At 40.1% G+C, this 21,060-nt stretch overlaps 1 protein-coding gene across 1 annotated transcript in view; it reads left to right on the forward strand.

Moving 5' to 3' along the window:
- The first annotated feature begins 362 nt into the window (after positions 1–362).
- The window catches only part of LOC146003739 (neuropeptide CCHamide-1 receptor-like), a 353,803-nt gene continuing 333,105 nt past the window's right edge, over positions 363–21,060 (forward strand). The window contains exon 1 of the mRNA XM_083142134.1: positions 363–542. The gene's annotated coding sequence lies outside the window, so the exon portion shown is untranslated. The remainder of the gene's footprint in view (positions 543–21,060) is intronic.

The following is a 21,060-nucleotide window of genomic DNA, read 5'->3' on the forward strand; positions in this document are numbered from 1 at the left end:
CAGTTTAATTCCCATAGTGCCGAACACTGAAATAATTAGGTACTGTAGGGTGAATTCAACCAATAAAGAAATCCCCTCTCCATAGACGAGCCAATCACAGTCCTTGCTAGACATATTAACACTTGAAATGGAGCCAGCACTCGAACTAATAGAAAGCAAACATCAGCGATCAATGAACTACTTGTTGATCTTCAACAGACAAGTCCTCGGTTACGAACGCGTTTTCGCCCAAGTCTCACAGCGCATGGCTATCTTTCTAGTACACGGAGACGCCGCTAGATGGTGTGGCGGTAGCGGTGGTGTGAGTTTGGCGTGTTTTTGCGCGTACAAGTTTCGCTGTGGTAGTAGTGTGGTCCGCCAAATTGAAGCGTGAAGTTGAACGGTACGCGCGTAACAATTTCATTCTTGATTACGTTGTTTCTTACGAAAACATGAACAGAAATTACCACCTCTCAATGTCAGTTATAATTATATTGTGTTCATTATAATTATGCCGAGACCTGTGAATCGTGGTATTGGAAACTGAAGTTGTCAAAGTTCTGGTAAGTTGAAGTTATCATTTGTTTAATTTGTAGTATTTAGTAGCATGTATTTATTTAGCAAATTAGATCTTACCGATGTTTTTATTAGTATTTTACGGCTTGCTGTTTTAAAAGGTAGTGAGATCGGTGGTCCTAGATTCGAATCCGGGACAGAGTGTGGGCGTGACTTCGCGCTGTGTCGCTTCGTATATTACGTCATACATTCTCATCTTCGTGATTATCTTGGTCCACGTATGAAAGTGGACCAAAAGTAATCGAGGAAAATAAACTTTGATGCATAAAATCTAATCGAGACAGCATGAAAAACGGATGAAATTCGATTGATTTTGTTTTATTTTACTTCGCTTTCCTGCCACTTTTAGCTAATCATGAAGACAAGTGATGATATTGATGAAGGAACAACATCCATGCCCAAGCCGGGATTCAAACCCGGACCACTCGCGTCGTAGCGCGCTCCGCCACGACGTCGCGCGCCAGATAAAAATAATTGCGTACCGTTCATTATGAGTTTACAGGATGCTGGTGGTTCCAAATAAGCAACTAATCTGATTTTTCCTGCCTTCAGGGATTTTGACATATTCTCGCCTTCAAATATTTGAGGCCTCCCAGATGGCGCCGTGGTAGCGTCATCGCCTTGTAATCAAGGGGTCCCGGGTTCGATACCCGGTGGAGGCACATAGTGGTTCGGATCCCGCTTTAAACTGTAGGCACAGTCCCGATTAGCCTTACTGTGCATAAAGTGGACTTAAAACACCAAATCAACCAACCAACCAACCAACCAAATTTTTGAATAAAAAGTAATTAATATGCAGGATTCGTTTATTTACAGAAGGAAATCATGAAGTGAACATATTTTTTGCATGAAGCAATGTAAATTCACTACAGTGTTAAAATTCAATGAAAAGTAAACAAAAGATGATTATGATATATATCCATACTATCGGATATGTTTAAAAATTGCCACTGTCATAGTGAACACACCCAGTTTCGTAATTAGGTGTGACTGAAGATGACCGGACCCCTCTCCGATTTTCTTCATATTTGGCATACTTACTAATTGAGGCCTGCTAATGACCAATCTGAAGTTCAAATTTGTTTGCAAAATAATTGCGAAACATTGACGCTAACCCCACGAACTATTGACGTGTGGTTAGGTTAGGCAAACGTAGTTAAAATTTCGTGTCGTGGTAGTATCAGGATCTAGAAATTGCGAACCATTGACGTGTGTTTAGGTTAGGCAAACATAGTTAAAATTTCGTGTCGTGGTAGTATCAGGAATATATATATTTCCTTGTGAAACAAAAAATTCGCGAAAATCGACGGTTTCCATTCCGAAAACTAACGCCTTATTTTCGCTTATTTTGCAATTTCTAGACGTTTCCGACAACTTCTAACTTCAGATTCGTGATTAGGAGGCCTCAATTAGTGAGTATGCCAAATATGAAGAAAATCGGAGGGGGGTTCGGTCATCTTCAGTCGTTCCCGTAATTAAATATAATGAGCATCACACCAGTGGCACATTGAAAATGAAAACAAACACTGATTTAGAAATTTTAGGTTCCTATAATTCTTGGCTTTAATATTCAACATGTTCTTGTTATTGCTCTAAGGTAGTAATACGAAATATGTAAATTAGTTATTTATTAATTGCAATAATGTTTAAATTGTGATAATATAGGCCACCTGTACTTTAGTGCAGTGGTTCACAAACTTTTTTGTTTCACGGCGCCCTTAGTCTTTCAAGATTTTTTCCGCGGTTCCCAAGCCAGAATGTAGGCCTATCTAACACTTGCAATGCTCAGTTAGTGTGACTAGGTTGCTTGCTATAAATTAAAAAATAAACACATGTTTCAAATTCAGAAACATTTTTTGTGTGAAAAGAACAAAATAAGCACATATTTGGACAGATGCGATGGTCCGATTCTAATACCATGTGTAGACTAACAAGTAAGTGTCATTTCGGCGAACATATTGATACATTGGGGCCCTTTACCCACTGTACCCCCTCGAGAATTTCGTCGAAATTACTTTTAACCGACAGAATTCAATGGTTTACGTAATGTAAAAGTGGTTACAGCTTTTGGAAAGCATAAATAACGGAGATATTTGATGCGAAATAATGGCCCACCTAAGATAAAACCTGCAATTTCAGAGTATTTTCGCCGCTTTTTGTTAGTAAAAACTGTTTGTATGCACACTAAAATACCGAAAGAACACGTCGAAAATAACTATCAGTACCAGCCTTCGGGTTGTTCTGCTACATTGTAGAGTAACACGCTAAGGTAACACTTACTTTTCTTCATAAGAACACATTTCCGAGAGCTAAAATCATCTGAAAACGTTCATGTACAACAAAATCTTCATTAACCATGCAAAATATTTCACATTCTCCAGGGCGCACAGAGCGTCAAGGGTACCGATACGTTTCGCGGCGCTACGGCCGTGGCGCACACCTTGGTAACCAATGCTTTAGACTAAGGAACAAAAATATCTATTTTTTTCAAACATCTGGAAAAAAAATGTTATAGGCACCCGTGTATAGTATATGCCCCAGGCCCTGTCACTAGAATCTGGGTTGAGAATTCCAACACAATATTTGTAGTGAACTAGCGTGCGATTGTACATAGCAGTAGGTAAATACTTAAACGATCACTACATTTCCTCCCCTTCCTTCAAATGCTGTCATTCTCCTTTGGCACACTCCTCTCTAATATTGGCGCTCCAACAACAACTCAGCCGACCTCCGTTGGTGAGTGGTTAGCACGTGCTCTACGATGTTAGGGTTCCTTATTCCAATTCCAGATCCGGGCATGTGTGTTCTTCTCGAGTCTCATCGTCGCAAATAGCCAAAAGTGGTAGAAAAGTGACGCTAAATAATAAAAATCAAATCAAAATTAAGCCAACAGCAACTCCTGAAATTATAAAGACACTGTCGTAAGATCGTGGGGCTGGTTACTGTGGCAAGAGTGTTCGGCAAATGAAAATTTCAAAATGCGCATTTTGCGTAAATAATTTATGTTCTATGGGGTTAGCATATTGAGTGTTATTATTGTGGCATACATTATTTATTTTATTCTTATTTATTATTTCACGTTGTTAGAAGTATTAGGTTCTATGCTGAAAGTAATTTTCGACATTTTTTTGTTGGCCCTCCTAAGTTTGGCGGTGTCATCATTTGCACTTTTTTTGTCGTAATTTGAATGTGTGTACGTACACTCGCCTCAATTAGTACTCCGGCAGTTTGTTTCTTTATACAGCATATTTCCAGAAGATACAATTCAAAATACAAGTGTATCAATATACGCTGTATAAAACACAACTTAATATAAACTTCGTTGACCCTGCACAATTTGTTTTTACGAGTAAGAAACTGTGAGAGACGAGGTACTTTTCACCTTCGTAGCTATCACATATCTCGGCTATTAGTGTTTTCCGCGTCCTCAAACAAATTTTATATTACATAATTCATCAAAATCTATGGATTCTGGGCTTGGGCGTTCTTTGTAAGTTTTCCTTCATCATTTTTACCAAAGCATCACTCATCCTTTTGCTAAAAGTGGCAGAAAAGCCAAATCAATCAATCTCTATCTTTAAAAAAGTCCACACAATTCTCGAGAATATTGTTATATTAGGCATTAGGTTGATAGGTGCAGCCTTGCAATGCAATAACGCATGGTATTTGTGTCTGCTGGATGTTTTTGTGTTTTTGCTGACGTATGCCACATTGCCTATTACTGATTGCCTATTATAACAATATTTCAAACGTGTGCCTAATATCTTATCACGCCAAAGGCCTGATTCGAACCCGGGACCCCTGTCGTCATAGCTCGATAGACTAATCACTCCGCCGAGGGGTCCGGCTGAAGCGCTGGAAGTAGCTTCTTACAAGCATATTACACCGGCGACCTTCATTGGATGTTTAAACTCCTCTGACACGGGAATCGACAGGAAATCATGTCAGCTTTATGCAAAAAGTACGTTTAACGACAGGATGGAACTGGCTTAACGGCTTTAACGATCGGAAATTTGAAACCTTTTGTATAGATTGCGATAACAGATCTCAGCGCAGTTGTAGTCCGAAAGTCATAGCGTAAACAGTTGTCTGCAAGTTATAGATTGAATATCTGTGCTACGCTTGAGTTAAAAGCGGGGAGTTGCACTCCCTAAAGACGTCTCATTTTAGGGCCGTGCCTTATCTACCAAATTAGCGGAGACGATCATCTCTACAGGAATCTACAGGTAAACGAACATCCTTTCTATTGTTATCATGACCCTGCCATGTCCAGTCAATAGAAGTGTTAAATCTTGAATGTCTTTCGTGTTCTCCTTATTTCACGGGGGTGAGTGCCATTACATATAAAAGGTACCTCTCAATCTCGTAGAGGCGAGTTGCCTTAAGCTGGCACAGCCTAGATTCGATCCCTAAAACCCAGCGATGGGTTTTATACGATATAACATTATCCCAAACTTTTTGCGAGGAGTGTATTTATTTGAAACCTGATAATATTAATTTAATAGGGCGATTGTACAGCGTGTCCACAAAAACATTCCGTGATTATAAACGACCACAAAATTTTAATTATGTATATTACGAAATTTTAATTGATACCATTCGAAAGAACAGCTCAAAGAATTTTAGCGGATGTGTAATTGTTGGCGTCAACTGCAACAATAGATGGCATAACAATAAAATAATGAAAAATGGAAAAAAAATCTTTCGATTGTAAATGTTAATGCGGCACCTACTGACACATATGAATCCTCGTTCTACAAAATCTCTGTACCATCTCAGAATCGTCTTGTCAGTAGGTAAATCCTTCGTGTCCAAAGTCCTATGTACTCTTTAGAAGTTTTATCCCTACAAACCGGACATTGACAAACGACTTGCTTTCTGTGAACATTTATTAACACTTGTGGAGAATAATGAGGAACTGTTAGCGAAAGTCATTTTCAGTGACGAAGCAACGTTCTACGTCAATGGGAAAGTAAACAAACACAATGTTAGTTTTTTGGGGACCCAGAATCCACATTTTGTTTTGGAGGTTGAACGTGACTCCCCTAAGGTAAATGTGTTCTGTGCCGTATCGAAACTGGAAGTGTACGGGCCAGTTTTCTTTCACGAGGACACTATCAACGGTATGTATTTCCTTGATATGCTCAGTGACTGGCTTTTTCCACAAAGAAGAAGCCAATGAATTTATTTTCCAACAAAATGGAGCACCTCCTCACTGGCATCTCGATGTTCGGAATTTTCTAAATAAGAAACTTGAAGGAAGATGGGCGCGCGGTTCATGGGAAGACTACCCTCGAAAAAAACACATCAAATCTTCCACTCTAACCTTAAGTATTTCAAAAAGTATTGTTACAACGAGAATGTTCGAGCAAACTATCTTTTGAGACAGCAAAAGAATTCTGTAGCAGTAATCGGGACTGGATTTCAGCTTAATGCCCACTGAGGCGCCGGAAGCGCGGCAACGGAACGGAACAGACGCGCTCTCGGCGTCTCAGTGGGTAAAAAACCGTAAGATAACCTGCAGACTTCTAGCCGGAATTTCCGTGCTTCGGTTTCGCGCGTTTCTCTGTAGTGAGCGTTACATAATTTGATATCAATAGAAGCAGACAACAGAAGTTCTGTAGCCGGAAATCTCCGTGTTTTGCCCCGTCTCGGCGGGCGTCAAGCTTTACTAGTCACTTAAATAATTCGACACCGGAAATCAAATCCGGGACTTGTTGGTTACAAGGAAATATCGCAAAACGATGGACACAAAGCAAGAGATCTCAATATTTCCCATGTTTATGGAAGTTTCACCTGATTAAATCAATTTTGAATCTTATTCCTATCTGTAATCATTGTTAATACTATATAGGTATAGTTTGTGCTTTTAAGACGATTCTCAGCAACATACACAATATACACAACCATACATTTTTGAATCCTTGTCTCTAGGTTCAAAACTTGCAGTACCTGAAGTTCTGTGCATGCTAGTTTAGGTAATAGACACGTACTTCTTCAAATAAAAACTTAACGCCCATTTCCTTTTAGATATATATATAGGTTTATTCATATTATATTTACATAAGTTAATTCTTGGCCGTTATTCGCAAAATCTACATTTCGGTGTACCCTGCCCCCCTTCCCGAAGAGAGTGTGTAGACTCGCGTAGCAACTGGCTCCACGAGTAAAACAAAATATATAACCTTCAGTACCAAAAAAGGTAGCTGAAGGTATGTGTACATATGTACCCGGTTTCCCACATGAGATATACTATTGAATTAAAAAGTGAAAAAAAGTATCAAGTGTGTGTATTATATGAAAGAAAGAATGTTAAAGTATCCTCCGATTCATAGTATCAAGAAAGATTCTTCGTTTCGCCCCATAGAGAAAATACACCTTCTTTACCTCGTCGTATTGCACCAAAACATCTGAGGCCGACTGCTCTCTTCCCTTCCTTTTATAGGCCCCGCTAATCACCTAACCGTTACTTTGAACTTTCCGCTTGTCGGCTGTCCAGAGACACACCTACCTACCCAACGGCCAAGAATACGCACGTACATGAATACATAGACATCCACAACATTACCAAAATACATTACACTAAAACCCGATCGATCCAATTAAATTCATTAATTAAACATATAAAATAAAAGAAGATCAAGTAATGATTCGCCTCATATTCGCCTTAGAAGATATTTCGACCAATGATCAACGATAAAAATTATTGAAATCATAAATCGAGGCAAGGTTCTCAGTGGCGGATCAACAGTCTTCCCTTGGGACAGAAGGGGGCGGGTGGGGTAGATGGCCCTTTCGTTCCATGTCATCAGCTAACTTAATGAAAAGTTTATTACATCTATCCTCTAGGGAGATAATCGTCTCGCGAAGGGGGGGGGGCCCCTTAATTTCATTTTCTCTTAGGCTAAATTAATTGACGATTTATTGTTGACTTCAGGTGACTCGTGGATGACTGCTTGATTTTATAAGCTTAGGGCGAAATCGGCATTTTCCATTATGAAGGAAAGGGTGATTATCACTTACTCTTACACTAATTGGCAATTTTTTCTTAATTTTACAAGTATAGGAGGAGGGGAGACAGCCCCTTCATACACCCTCTACGAATGAATCTTACTACGTAGATTTTATGTTAATAACAAATAGTACGTTAAATATATTAGCCATTTACATGGACGTCCGGAAGGGGGGCGGGAGTTTGGGGCACGGAGCCCCTGGAAAATGAAGGTCCTTCTAAAAAGTATATATTTCACACATAGTTAAATAATAGCAATTTATGTCAATTATTGTAAAGGTGTTGAAGGAACATGATCATTTGAGACTGAAGCAGTGTTTTTTTAGGGGGCATCACTATTTGGGGGTGGGGGGGTGGGGAATATGCCTCCTTTGCCCTCCTGGAAATTAAATACCTTCCTTGCCTACCTTCCTTGCCCCTCCCTAGAAAATTTCGGCGGACGTCCATGGTGATTTAAAGCATTGTATTTGTATACTCACAAATATAAATATTTTTTCCATTGTGCACATGTGTGTATTCATCATTAAATAATATTAACAGGGGCTCTCAACGTTTACTAACATTGTATAAAAGTAAGCAATTTTAAAGTTGTTGATTTCGATTCGTTTTTGTTCGTTAATGTAATGTGTGTGGCGTTTAAATCCAAATTGCATTTTCTAACCAAGGAAATATCTCGAGGAATTAATTGTGTTTAATACTTGACAGAGAACTTGTACAACATCATAGAAGAAAGCAGTTAAATGCTAAGGACTTGGAGTTTAAATCCTATATGGAATTAAACGTCTGCTCGTGGTCACGTGTCGTGTGGATTAGAATTTCAATGTAATGTATGTTGCAGACTGTCCATGGCTTACGAGTTTATACGGAATGAATTCTTGCGCATGCTAGTTCTAAGCTTGTCAACATCTCCTTTGGCGATTTGTTTCAGTTCATGAAGCTCTCATTATGTTGCAGAAAGAGAATGAACATTGTGATGTACAGTGGCGTATGCAGGACTTCTTTTTTGGGAGGCTGCAATTCTGAAGTTGTGTTCTAGACGGGGGAGGGGATTCATCGTGAAATATTTTGTAATTTCCATTCATAATCTTCATTTTAAAAGTTATTCAAAAACAAAAATGGTAATTAGGGGTAATTTTAAGAGCATTTGTATTTAAAACCTTGGTTTTCCCCGGGTTCTTTGCTACTTTCATTGAAAAGCCTTAATTTTAGATAATTTAGAGAGATGCTGTAGTCCCATCAGCTCCCCCTGAGTACGCCAATGGTGCTGGACAATTTGCTGCGTAATTTTATGCACCACACACTATCGTTGGAATACGAATCACACTCAGCTGACAAGCATATCATGTTTAATTTTGGACTCTAGTCCGATAGTTCCCGATTAAACACGCCACTGCATATGACCGGTAATGAGGTACACTTTACATGGAAACATGAGAGTTGTCCGTTTAAAATAATTGCAAGTTTATGTTTTGAAAATGCAACAATACGAGGGTCACTATTTATATTTTGAGCCTTGGCAACACTGATTGAAGTTAGGCGCGATTTGACGTTTGCACGGAATCGTCTGGCATTATTGACCATAACGTACTTCAAATGTTTTGTCAATAGCTTCATTTGTATTATGTTGCCTTGGAGATTGCGCGACAACAATAAAATGGAATTAACTCGTGAACATTTTCGTGCGATGATTTTTTACGATTTTCGACGTGGATTATCAAGACAAGAGTGCATCGATCAACTTACTTCCAAAATTTGGCGATGAAGCCCCATCCTTTGCCACTGTGAAACGCTGGTATAACAAATTTAATCGTGGACGCCATTCGCTCACCGACGAGATTCGCGAAGGTCGTCCAAAATCAGTTGTTGTTCAAGAAAACATTGATGCTGTGCAAAACCTAATACTGCAAGATCGTCATGTGACATACTGTGAGATTGAGGCAACCATAGGCATCAGTTCCACCAGCATGTATAAAATATTACATGATCATTTAGCTGTGAGAAAGGTATGTTCTCGTTGGATCCCACACAATTTTACAAAAACTCAAAAAGACGCTCGCGTCAATTGGTGCAAACAAATGCTAAATAAATACAATCGTGGTGCTTCAAGAGACGTATATAAGATTGTAACAGGTGACGAATCATGGATATATGCATATGAGCCGGAACGTAAACAGCAGTCGACTGTATGGGTGTTTCAAGATGAACCCAATCCAACAAAAGTTGATCGCGCTCGAAGCACATCGAAACAAATGGTCGCCTGTTTTTTCGGGAAAACTGGTCATGTGGCAACTGTGCCTTTGGAGGAACGTAGAACGGTCAACTCTGAATGGTACACAACAATTTGTTTGCCAGAGGTCTTCGGTCAAATACGGAAAACAAACAAACGCCGTCGGATCATTCTTCATCAAGACAATGCCAGCTGTCACACATCTCGTCTAACAACCGACTTTATGAACAGTCAAAAAATCGAATTGATGGGTCATCCGCCGTACAGTCCTGATTTGGCACCCAATGACTTCTTCTTGTTCCCGAATGTCAAGAATAAATTGCGTGGACAACGATTTTCGTCGGCGGAAGACGCCGTTGATGCGCTCAAAAACCATATTATGGAGGTGTCTCAAGAAGATTGGAAAAACTGCTTTGACAAATGGTTCGAACGAATGCAAAAGTGTATTGACCATAAAGGAGAATACTTCGAAAAACAATAAAGCAGTTTTCAATGCCGAATTCCTGTTTTTTCATTGTTAGGCTCAAAATATAAAAAGTGACCCTCGTATGCACTACTTTTGTCTGTGTTAATTCAAACATGCCCCCCCCCCCCCTTGAGATTTCTGGAAAACGTCAATGTAATTCGAAAGAGGAAATGGTAGCGAAATTTTATAACAAATAGTATTATTTTCTGCGACTTATAGACCGTACGTTACAGCAACTATTATTATTATTATTATTATTATTATTATTTGAAATATGGTTACATTTAAGCTTTTTGTCCTACATGAATTAATGTTAAGTATACAGTTATGCAAATTGTGTATAGATATACAGATTATGGAAAATACAAATGTATGTAATTTAAACAAAAGAGTAGTAGTAATAGTAATATAGTAATAATGATAGAAAAATTAAAACAATAATAGCAATAATAATATTATTAATTATTATGTTCCTGTTATTCTGCCCCCCTGAGAAAAAATCCCGCGGGCGCCCTGAATTCAAACCCTAATTTTGGAATTTTTGAAGGAAAATACAATAATAAAAATACCATTTTTTACCTTACTGTTTGACAGTGTTGCACTCCCAAAATTTTCACAGGATATACATTAAGTTTCATGAAACGTTATAGAAGACCATGTAGTATGTTTCCGTTAAATGAAAAAATGTTATTCGTGGTAGAATACTGATGATGCATTTAAACATAAATACTACAGTAGTATTTCATAGTCTACAGTAAAGTTGTTTTTTTTTTTTTTACTTTTTCTGGATATTGATTTTAGTTGACTGGACCGCGATGTCCAGTCCTTAAGGCGTCTGACTGTTACGTGGGAGACCCGGGTTCGATTCTCGAGATGAGTGATATAAGGTCACAATTATTTCAGGCATTGTCTCTGCATAAAACGGCTCTAGGGCTTCCCCAGCCTCTATTTTTTATTGTTTTATTGAGTTGGTGTTTTAAGTCCACTTTATGCACAATAAGGCTAATCTGGATTGGCCCTACAGTTTAAAGTGGGATCCGAACCACTATGTGCCTCCACCGGGTATCGAAACCCGGGACCCCTTGATTACAAGGTTACGACGCTAACACTGCGCCATCGGGGACGTCCCCCAGCCTCTAAAGCCCCGTTTCCATTACCACAAATTTGCCGCGCAACATGACGCGGGGCATGCGACGCGCCATTTGCCAAGCATTTGTTGAAATGGAAACTGTCTGCAACATGCTGTGGCGCAAGTGCTGGGGACAAAATTGCCCCAAACGATTTTGACGCACAACATGCGCCGCGGACAATGGAAACAGCCTGCAGCAAGTTCCTGTGGTACAGGCATGCGCACTAGAGTAGAAACAGACGACGCAACTACAAGCACGTGCTCGCTCGCTGTTCGGCCTGAAGCGGCGTCACGGCACAACGTCCTGTTATTTGTGTGTAGTTGTTGTAGTTGGTGTGTAGTTGTACCTGAGTGTTCGTTTTGTGGACAATATGGAGTGGTCGAAAAATAAAGTAGGGAAAATTATAGAGCAATATGAACAGGAGTCAGTGTGGAATGTCATCCGTACGCGCCTGCCATAACTACAAAACTCGCCATAGCTGTATTGTCCATCTTTTCACATGTTAAATCACCACCAAATTATTGCAATACAAGATAAGAAACACTGAAGTACTGTAAAGCACTGCGGTCCTGCACTCCACTGTTGTTGCGGGCGTATTTTGCAGAAGTAGTTTTGAATTGGAAACAGTGCACTAAATGATGCGCAACATGCGCCGGCGCATGTTGCGCGTCACGAATCTGGAACTTATCAGAATGGAAACTAGGCTTAATAAAAGTATATTTGGGGTAAAGGCGGCCGGAGCGTGGTGCTGATGGCATTATTACAAAAAATACCCGAGATCGTGAATGTATGGAATCCTCTTCCCCAAATGCCATCCTTTTCGCACAGCGGCTTGTGTCCATGTCGGTAAAGCGCAAGCTTCGTAATCTGAAATACTAGGTTCGATTTCGCTTGTGGTCGTAGATATTTTTTTCTTTTTCTGCCAAACGGGTGCCACGAAGAGTATTTCACCAAGTCACAGCTTTATACTTTGTTGTTGTTCGTGTGGCAAGGAGAAAATAATTATTGAAAGGACTATGCGTGTGGCATAATGCTGTTGTCTGGCACAGAGATAAGTACATTGGAAAAACTTCGTTTCTTAACTCCTTTTTAAATAGCATAAGTGAAGGAGACTTGTGACTACCCAATCAGGAAACTAATTTTTTTTACACAATAATGGAAACGCTTAAATAATATTTTTTCTTCATGATAATGCAGTCGCAATTTACCTGTCGCTGATTTCAATGATGATGATCCTGGAGCCGAGATGGAGTATTTCGAGTGTTGCCAGTGTCTCCAAAAATTCCATTGGAGTTGTGAGGGACAAGGAGAGACCTCAGGGACTGTTGCAGAGGCTAAGTGTAAAACTTGGTAGCGTCCCTGCTTGAAGCACGTTTTCCAAGTAAGACCCAATCAGACCATTAGCTGCTGGAGGAGTTAATAAAAGATAAAGACTAGCGTAAGAAAGATGAGGAAGAACTGAGACGTAAAGAAAAGAAAGAGGAAGAAGAGCATAGACAAGCTGATGAACAACAAAGGATGCTCAATTAGAGAAAACTCAAAAGAAAGTTCCATACTAAACCCCGCAAACCCTGAGATACTTTGAGTTCATGTCTTCGGCTGACTACAAGCTAACATACGACGGGTATTCGGGAAGTAAGTAACGAAAGGTTGTAAAAAATAAAGTTAAATAGTTTCGTACCTTTTTTTATTTGCATTGCATTCTACAGACCTTAAACAACTTTTCTACGTAGTTTCCACCATTGTTCAAGCATTTGTCGTAGGGTGGCACTAGTTTTTGTATCCCATCATCATAGAATGTTCCCGCATGTGACGAAAGCCATCCATCCACTGCTGCTTCGACGTCGTCATCCTCGTCGAAACGCTGACCAGCAAGAAACTTCTTCTTCAGATGAAGAAAGAGATGGTAGTCACTTGGTGCCAAGTCAGGGCTGTTGGCGGATGAACAAATTGTTCCCAGCCGAATGACGTGATGAAATTTTGAGTTTGTTGGGCCGTATGCGGACGAGCATTGTCGTGAAGCAACAAAATGACTTCGCTAAGCATTCCGCGTCGTTTGTTCTGAATTGCACGACGCAGCCGGATTAATGTGTCACAGCAGGCATCTTTGTTGGTGGTCTGTCCTCTAGGCAAGAATTCAACCATTCTTGCATTGAGAAAACAAATCACAGACCGGACTTCACAGTCGGCGGGCCGATTGATTTCCTTGAACATTTCAAACCTTCAGAAAACTACGAAGAGAAAGCTTGACCTGCTCCCACTCGTGCCTGTGGCTAACTAACGGATGAATGACGTCAGCGGGAACTCACACGGTCGCGACTGCATCGCTACAGCGGCAATATTTGCAAACGGTACTTACTTTGCGAATACGCCTCGTGTATGGGTACAGTTTTGCACCGCTTCATGGTGTAGTGGTAATGCTCCGGCACTAACGTTGCACCTTTAAATGCACCATAATAAACGTGTTTTGTTGCTACACACGGAGTTTTAACGCACTTTCTATTGTTCTTTTAGGTTATTTCAGTTAATAAACTTTCGTTAAACCGATCAACTTACCCCCTCCCCATTAGTCCGGATTAACGAGGTTTTACTGTATTGCTAATTACACTAAAAATGGAAATTTGGTAAGATACTTATGTATAAAGAAGAGAAAAACGAACAGGATTTTCCCCCCTCTCAATACAACAGAGACATCAATTGTTGGTTTTTTGTAGGCCGCCGCCAATTGTTGCGGGAAAGAGAAACAAGAACATTGTTGAGACTTTCGTATTGGGTTACCCTATACTCCATGTGTATGTACACTCTGTCCCGGGAATCTCTGGAGCGAGCGAACGAAAACAAGTCTCCACGCAAGTAGTGACTTGAGAGGGCTCGACCAATGAACTCATGAGAGGGGAAGCGAGTGCAGCTACCAGCCGTTTGCTTTGCTCCGCCAACTTGCTTTCTCCCCTTCTCTTCCGTTATGCGCGGCCTTGCTCCACTGATTCCTGAACCCGAGTGTATCTTTCGAAACTTACAGCTCATATACATGTTGTCAATATCAGATACTATACAATTTGTGGTATTTTTTGATGCCGTCTATCGAACATACTGCACAGGAATTGAAATTGAGCTAAAAATATTCGTGCCTTTCCTTGTTAGTAAAATCTGTGTTCAAAGACAGTTAGAGTGGGAGGGTGGGGTGGGGTGGGGAGAGATTTAGTTGCCCTGCCCTATTAAAATGTTTGATCCCATCGAGCGCTATACACATAGGCAGATTACCCCATAAAGTCTCGATATAAGCCGCTTATTAACGCTCCGTGGAGAACTAATATTTAATCTCAAAGCCGTAATCTTCTTTGCCGATAGTGTTGTACAAACGCTTCAACTCATGTAGGTTTCGAAAAAAAAAACCTCGTCTACGTTCTCTGCTCACAGTATTTACCATTTTTCTATTTTGCTCTAGTTCAACGAGTATTCTCGGTGTAGCAATGGCAACGCTGTTGGCTGATTTCGTGTTTTAAGTCCACTCAATGCACAGCAAGGCTAATCGGGACTGGATCTACAGTTTAACGTGGGGATCCGAACCACTATGTTCCTCTACCGGGTATCGAACCTGGGACCCCTTGATTACAAAGCGACGACGCGCCATCGAAGGAGCCCTAGTAACGCTGTTGCCTTTCATATAAAGGAGTCCCGCGTTTGATCCCTGGTGGGAACACATTTCACAGTGATTCACATTCCTCTTTAAACTGTAGGTCCAGTCCCGATTAGTCCATTTGTGCATAGAGTGACCTTCATTCAACTATATATCGTTTGGGCAAAACTGAAACAAGCGAAGTTGCTTTTAGTAAATATACAGACAAGTACAGATTGCACTATGACCAGAAAGGTTGTGTTAAGAATGTTTGTAAATTATCCCTCTCGTACTGAATATAAATTTGTTTGTATCGTGCTCGAAAAATGATTATTTATAATTCAGTTCACGTATTCGGATATGTCGACATTCCATCTGTTAGCACAGCTCGCTGCAACACCCAAGGTCCTGTGTTCGAATCCCAACCTGGGCATCGGTGTTCTTTGTGAGTGTCCCTTCATCATTTTCATATCTTCATTCATCCTCATTGTCGCGATTAGCCCAAAGTGCCAGAAAATCCACGCTAAATAACTTAAATAACAAACATTTGTATTTGGATGACACTATAAACTGTAGCTCCAGTCTCTATTATTTTAACAACATAAAGTGTTGTAAAAACTTTTTTAAAAAAAGATTTTCATTGTTGTAAAGATGCAATTATAGAAACTGTTGGTTACTTTTTCAAGTCTGTAATTGTGTGATAATTTTTAACTCATTAACTGTGTGCTATTTTCTTCAACTCACTAACTGTGTGCGTTTTTATTCAACTCAGTAATGGTGTGCTATTTTCTTTAACTAAGTAACTGTGTGATAATTTTCAACTGATTAATTGTGTGTTATTTTCTTCAACTCAGTAACTATGTGCTATTTTTTTCAACTCGGTAACTTTCCAACTAAGTAACTGTATGCTATTTTCTTCAGCTCATTAAATGTGTGTTATTTTCTTCAACTCAGTAACTGTGTGCTATTTTCTGCAACTCAGAAATTGTGTGATATTTTCTTCAACTCAGTAACTATGTGCCATTTTCTTCAACTCAGTAAATGTGTGATACTTTTCAACTCTGTAACTGTGTGCTATTTTCTTCAACTCAGTAACTATGTGTTATTTTCTTCAACTCAGTAGCTGTGTGTTAATTTTCAACTCGGTAACTGGGTGCTATTTTCTTCAACTCAGTAACTGTGTGCTATTTTCTTCAACTCAGTAAATATGTGATACTTTTCAACTCAGTAACTGTGTGCTATTTTCTTCAACTGTGTAACTGTGTTGTACTTTTCAAGTCAGTAACTTGTGAGCTATTTTCTTCAACTCAGCAATTGTGTGCTATTTTCTTCAACTCGGTAATTGTGTGCTATTTTCTTCAACTCAGTAACTGTGCGATACTTTTCAACTCAGTAACTGTGTGATACTTTTCAACTAAGTAACTGTGCGATAATTTTCAACTCAGTAACTGGGTGCTATTTTCTTGAACTCAGTGACTGCGTGATGCTTTTTTTAATTCAGTGTGCAAGTCTCGTTCGTTACACTTTGTGACACCAAATGCAGGTGAATCCCCGTGTCAGGTTGGTGCAAGGAAATTGCGTCCAACCAAGAAGAAGCTGCACGGAAGAAATGCGGTGTATACTCAACAAATGCCTGTCTGCTGCTTTAAGGGTACATTTCATTGATTACCACTCACCACGTGATCATACACCACACCGTACACCGCTCCGGAACGTAATGCAAACGGTGCAGACACCAAACACGCTACTTGACACCAAGTCAACGAAGTGGACGAGGTGGTGTTGCACCGTGTAACCATCTACATGCGCGAGTGGAGAGAGAGTCAAAAAGTGCCGGGAACTAGATGGGGCTATTAACCGTATGCGACCTTTTTCAACTTCGTTTTGCTTGACACTTTGAATTGCCTTTCGGAACATCTCCAGCGGACTACGCGAGTCTATATAGCGAGCCTAGTGGGCGTGTAGAGCCTGAGCAGGGGGCTTAGCGATAGGTTCTGTGTTGAGATGACGTCAGCGGTTCGCTACGTTGATTGGCTGCTTGGAGAGTTGTGACTCGTTTCGAAGCTTCAAATGCATAACAGCCAAAGATGTTACGGAAATAATCTTCCCTCTAGCAGTGTACTATATTCTTCAACCTAGGAATCGTGCACTACTTTAGTCAACTCTGTAACAGCGAACTACTTTCTTCAAGTCAGTAATTGCGGACTTTTTTCTTCAAACCTATATCCTTAGGCTACATTCCCATCCCATTTTATACCCTGTACCGCGTGTGTCTGGAGCAAGCGAACGGAAAACAAGTCTCTGCGCAATAGTGACGCGAGACGGCTCCACCAATGAACACATGAGAGGGAATGGGATTGCGTGGAGGGGAGAATGCGACTACCAGCCTTCGCAGTAGCGTGTACTGCTTCGCTCTGCCCACTAGCCCCCCCCCCCTTCCCTGCCGTTATGCGTGGCCTTGCTCCAGGTATAGCGGAACAGAGTATACTTTGCGATTCTTCCTTTTGAACACTAAGTTAAAACCAATGTCAAGGTAAGTACGAAGTCGTGTAAATTTTGATAACCGTCTGAACCCATGTATCTCGCTACACAGACTTGTTAACATAAATCAAAAATCCTGGATCTCGGACATCGGCTTCAACCATCGCGTATCGCTTTCGGCCCGCGGCCTCTACCGGAAATTTGCGTGCAAAGCGTCCAGATTTGGTCTCACCACGCAATTTATGTTTTATCATTTCCTTACGCTGGACGTATTCTTCTTGTTCTTATCTCGGGATCTGCACTTTCGTGCAATACGCAGCAAGCTGTCTTCACGCATATGACTCCATAAAACATGCTAAAATTATACAGCTACTTTGGTTTGGGGGAAATCTGATATGTCTCTTCGGTACGTCAACCTTGAATTCAACAGGGTTGGGGCCATCTTTTGTTTTACTATCTTATCGCACTATCTTTCCCAGTCACGCTACTTCCAGTCTTATAGGTGTGATAAAGGACTATCTTAACACAGCCTTGCTGTTGTGTGGTAAGTAGCTTCGTCTAGAGTTCAGGTCTAGAGTTAAATTACCTCAGAATGTCTTTTGTCGAATTGGCGGTCAAATTCCAAGGAATGATTCAATTTGCGATTGATTTCTGCCACTTATGGCTAGTCGCAACGATGAGGATGGGTTACGCTTTTCATTAACTGATTGATTGGTTTACTTTGTTTTCTGCAACTTTTGGTTAATCGTGACGATGGGGATGAGGTACGCTTTTGATTGATTGATTGATTGATTTGGTTTACTTTGTTTTCTGCAACTTTTGGTTAATCGTGACGATGGGGATGGGTTACGATTTGGATTGATTGATTGATTTGGTTTACTTTGTTTTCTGCAACTTTTGGTTAATCGCAACGATGAGGATGAGTTTTGTTTTCTGCCACTTTTGGTTAATCGTGACGATGAGGATGAGTAATGATATGATGAAATTGATGATATGACACTCACAAAGAACACATCCTCAGGCCGGTATTTGAACCCTGGATATCTGTCGTTGTGGCGTATTGTGCTAGCCACTCGGCTACAAAATTGGGCGGAACGATTCAAGTAAGCTAAGATTAGGCGCAGTGCAGGGCATGTCCTTTCCTCGACAGGAAATGATAGCAGTAACCCTTAGGAAAGTCTTTAAAAAGTAAAATTATTTCCAACTCTTTCGATACAGTATAATTCACAATTCAAAATATCAAAATAATGGAACTGGATTTCTATTTTAATTCTTCTTTTATTCGATGTTTTGAAAGAAGATAAAAGTGAAAAATTCAAACAGCCTTCGTGCATAATTATCATGGTGAGAGCTAAAGTAAATTATGGTCATTAAAATATAAAAATGACGTAAGTTGCAGAAACGTTTTCTAAAAGCCACATTTCATTACCATTTTTTAAAAAGTTACTTCATGAAACCCCATCTATATAGCCCAGAAAACTTCATCAGCCAGTCACCTCATAGTTGAGTTTACCCAGGACGAAAAATATCATAAACATATGGTTTGGCAACAGTGCTGTCTAAATCAACCGAAGGCAAAAGCGCCGGTATAAATGGACTCATTAACCCCAATATACTCGGAAAATGTTTTGCGATTTTTGCCCTTGGCGTTTTCTAGGACACAGCGTGATGCTTTTGCAAAACGCGGCGGTAAGCTAAATGCGCGGCAGGGCATTAAAGGACCCATTCTATCACGTTGATTTTCGAAACTGAGTACTTTTGCCGTCGACCGTACAAAGCGCATAACAAGAGTAAAGTAGAAGCAAAAAAGCCTCAGTAAACATGGGTCATCAAGCGAGCCGTTTTCGAGATAATCGCGAATGTGTGATTACAAGCCGTCACTGACTTCATTGGTTGTAAAGGTCGTCCTAGTTCGTAAAATGCTAATAATGAGTGCGAATGTGTGGGTACAAGTCGTCACTGACTTCAGTGTTTGTAAACGTCGACCTAGTTGGGAAAATACAAATAATACAGTATGAAAAACCAGGAGATCTCATTGCTTTTATTGAACATTCTACTTACTTTAACAAGGAATATAGCGCTACTTTACTAGTAACGTATGTTCTACGTTACAATTGCTATACACTCGTACCTGTTAAAGGAGGTGTTCAAAGTGTCATCCTTCCTGTACGCGATTCCGCATTGAGTTTCGAATTCTTTTCAACTCCTGGATCACTTCGGAATTGATCACAAGCATGTACAATTCACTGTTCCAGTTCTTCAACTTGTAACGACACATTCGCACAGATTATTAGCATTTTACCAACTAGGACGACGTTTACAAACACTGAAGTCAGTGGCGGCTTGTAATCACACATTCGCGATTATCTCGAAAACGGCTCGTTTGCAGACCCATGTTAACCGAGACTTTTTTGCTTCTATTATCGTGTACTTTCACCTGTGTTAGTTTGAGCTATTACTTATGAGACACCCTATATATATATATATATATCTAAGTCGTATATTGTCATGGGAAGGCGAACGGGCATCAAACGGTCAATGTAGAAACCAGGTTTAACTCGTGCACACTGATCCAATCAAGGCAGTGACAATAACAAAATTCCTCTGGCTATACAGAATCCAGCTTGGAACTACCAAGTCGCAACTTCGCAAACTCTACATAGCGAAGCATTTTCTGCCGTCTTATTGGCTACCGTAGTGATGACGTCACACCTAGGATGACGCGGCTGTGCGCATTGCCCTCGGCTCGCACGTCTGAGCAGAAGACTAGCTAACGTTACAGATTATTTTGTTTCAAGATATTTTTTCGTAAAACAGACAAATGACGAACGCAATTAATGGAAGTGCTAACATAAGGGTGTGCCTCTGGGATGTGGATATTTCGTTCCGTAAAGATGAAGAGGGAACTATGAACTCATGCAGAGATGAATGCATGCAGTTGAAGACAACACCAAGTTACCCGTTGCATCTATATAATGTGCAGACATTCCTTTCTCTGCATGAAAGATATTATAAGAACGTCTTTGCGCATTTAGATATTGCACAGTTTTCACATCTGTAATATACACATATGGTATATATGAGTAGATTTTTTTTCTCCCTTTGGTCTCCTAAGTGTTTATAAAATTTTGCAAATATTTCATTAACACCCCGAAGTAGCAGTTTAATTTATCGCAAGGATTGTTAGCTTCAGTTCGTATCCTGCTTTTCTCAATATTTCAGTATATGCTAATCAGAATAGACATTACATTCATTTTTCTATCAAAATCAGTTCTTTCTTCTGAGAGGAAATTGAGGAGATCATTGTAAAGTAAATATCGAGTTGGGGTGTATTGAGTACTCTGGGAAAAAAATGAGCATTCTGGAGAACTCAGAGAAATATTTGGGTTGAAAACAGAATGGAGTACATTACTTCAAAATTGATTATTACGTTTTATAAGGTAAGGAATAAATTCATCCCTGGCAGGTATGCAAATTTACTTCGTTCCTCGAGATGCTCGAGTCTGTTGATGACAAAACTGCAGCTAATGAGGGGGGGGGGGGGGACCGAAAGGCAGTCGCACCGAGCGCAAG

Source organism: Lepisma saccharinum, chromosome 20, assembly GCF_977018435.1.
Source record: "Lepisma saccharinum chromosome 20, izLepSacc3.1, whole genome shotgun sequence".
NCBI lineage: Eukaryota > Metazoa > Arthropoda > Insecta > Zygentoma > Lepismatidae > Lepisma > Lepisma saccharinum.